At 36.5% G+C, this 2385-nt stretch overlaps 1 long non-coding RNA gene across 1 annotated transcript; it reads left to right on the top strand.

Moving 5' to 3' along the window:
• Nucleotides 1-1082: 1082 nt before the first annotated feature.
• LOC122078957 lies at nt 1083-1639 on the top strand. Its single transcript, XR_006140237.1, has 3 exons — nt 1083-1198; nt 1333-1462; nt 1553-1639. It is a non-coding gene; the product is annotated as an uncharacterized LOC122078957 (long non-coding RNA).
• The last annotated feature ends 746 nt before the right edge of the window (nt 1640-2385 follow it).

Below are 2385 nucleotides of genomic sequence, written 5' to 3'. Positions count from 1 at the left end.
GAATCATACCTACAACTCTAACATCATACCTTCACTCGTGAGTTGTATTCCTGTAACATCGTGCCTTCACTCATGTCTTGAACTCGACTACACTGTTGAAAAAATTTCGGGAAATAGAAAAATCAAACACCTTTTTGGATTTTTAAAAATCATTTCTTAGCATAGAAATAGAAAAAACTGTTTCTATTATTTCTAAACACAAAAACAGAAAAAATAAAATAAAATCAAACTGCCCTAAGTCTAACCCCAATGCTATCATAAAAGTAATAAGGATAACTTAATTTTGAGTAGCATTCGATGATGTGTTGTTGGATCCCTTATGTTCATTCACCGTTCTCCTTAAATGGTTCAAAATATATTTCAAACAAACGGTTTGAGTAATCATTCTCACCTTTTCTTTCTTATCGCAACTGAAGAACACCTCTCAAAAAGGGATGACTCAACTTTTAACACGTAGTCAAGCTTTTGTGCATTCTTTCTTCTTTGGCTCAATTAACACCCCGTAGGCCAAATCGCATACCAAGTAAACAATTCATTCGAAAGCCCAAATTACAGTATTAAAACTACCTTAAAAAAATCCATTGGATAATAAGAATGACCTAATCAACTCTAACCAAACCAAAAAAAAAAAAAAATGACATAATCAACACCTTGGAGACTGTCCGTTTAGGGTCACTCATTTTTATGCATGCCGCCAAAAAACTATAAAAATGTTTAGTTTGGGTGGGTTGGATCAGGAATAGAACCCGCGAGAGAGATTTTTTAGAGAGAGAATAACGCCCAAGTAATTTCAGTGGTCAAGGTAAGACAGCGGGCCCACGTGTTAGAAGCCGTGGTAAGCTTTGACCTCTTACACCCTTGAAGTAGGAATAAAGTTGGCTATGGCCCCGTATTCCCAGCCAACTAGCCCAAAAGGACCAAAAAACCTGCACCATACCATAAGTCGATCTAACATGTGGGAAGTTTATCTCATTTTAATAATACACATGTCAAGAGGAGGTTCACTGTCCGAGACTATAAATTTTCCACCGCCATCAATTGATTTCGCATTACCAAAATTAACTCTTCATATTGGGTTTCAATACTCTCAAGTTGCTTTCGTGTGTTTGTGTTTTTGTAGAGAAACTAAAGATGGCTGACAAATCCCAGACTCAGAAACCTCAGCCAGAAAGCTGGCGAGGCCAAAGCCCATGATCAGGTAAGCAATGTATTTAAATTTCTCATGTTAATTTGCATGATTCATGGTGCATGATGATTATGGTATGCTAGCACATGGGTGCATGATGATGTTATGTATGGTCCATGAGAGGATTCTTTTTCTTTCTCATGCAGATGAGCAAGGACCAGATGATGGATAAGGCAACCGGTGCTGTCAATTCTGGGAAGCAATCATGTCAACAGTTTCAACCCTTTTTCCCCTACACAATTATTTTTTCTGCAGCCAAACAACTTTCAACTAATTGTATGGCTAGGATTTCTTAAGTTAGGACTCTCAATTTATTGTGCTTTCATTGTCCATGTTAGTGATTTTCAGTATAAATTTTGTGGGCAGACTGGTCAGCAAATGAAATCCAAGGCAGAAGGAGCTACGGAATCTGTCAAGAACGCAATGGGCATGAACAAATGAAAATTATAATCCCTCTCTCTCAAATATATATATATATATATATATTATTTTTTTAAGAATAGCTAATTATTGCTCTTGTTCCTTCAACAATGATGAGTGCTGTGAGAACGAACCTCAATCAATAAAAATTACCTAGATGCAACTGAATATTCTTTTGTAGGTTCTTCCCTATAAATGAATTTAAGGGAAATTTTCTTATATTACCTCTAAATTTAAACTGAATTCAATGTAATCTTACAATTTTTGAAAAATATCTAGTATATCTCTCACTTTCATGATTAAAGGACACGTAAATCTATTGTTAGCAGAAAATCGTTAAAGAGTGATATCAGGGGTTAATATTTATTAAATGCTCAAAGTACACTTGAAGAAGGGTAAACTTACCATTTTACCTTTCATTAGAAAACTCCCAACCTGAAAATGACTTCCTTTTTTTCCCTTTCAAACCCTAGAATTAGTCACAGCCCTGGCAGGAGCTCGAACTTTCATAGGCGAAGCTCTCAAGAGTGCTAATAATCTTCGGCAAATGTGAAGATCATTAATCTTTGGAAACAAAATGTAAGTGCTCCAAGGATGCGGTTCCTGGGCAGAAATACTGTGAACAACATATCCGCAGAGGCTGCAATCGATCAAGAAAGCATGTGGAAGCCTCTCATTTCACTACCACCATTGCTACAACCAGGAAGACAAAGGACAGTACTGGGAACTCAAGTTCAAGCGCCAGTAATCTCTTTGTTTCAGACTTTGTTTTAATGATA

This window comes from Macadamia integrifolia, chromosome 5, assembly GCF_013358625.1.
Source record: "Macadamia integrifolia cultivar HAES 741 chromosome 5, SCU_Mint_v3, whole genome shotgun sequence".
In the NCBI taxonomy this organism is placed as follows: Eukaryota; Viridiplantae; Streptophyta; class Magnoliopsida; order Proteales; family Proteaceae; genus Macadamia; species Macadamia integrifolia.
Note: the sequence above shows the minus strand (reverse complement) of the source record. Positions and strands in the feature narration are given on the sequence as shown.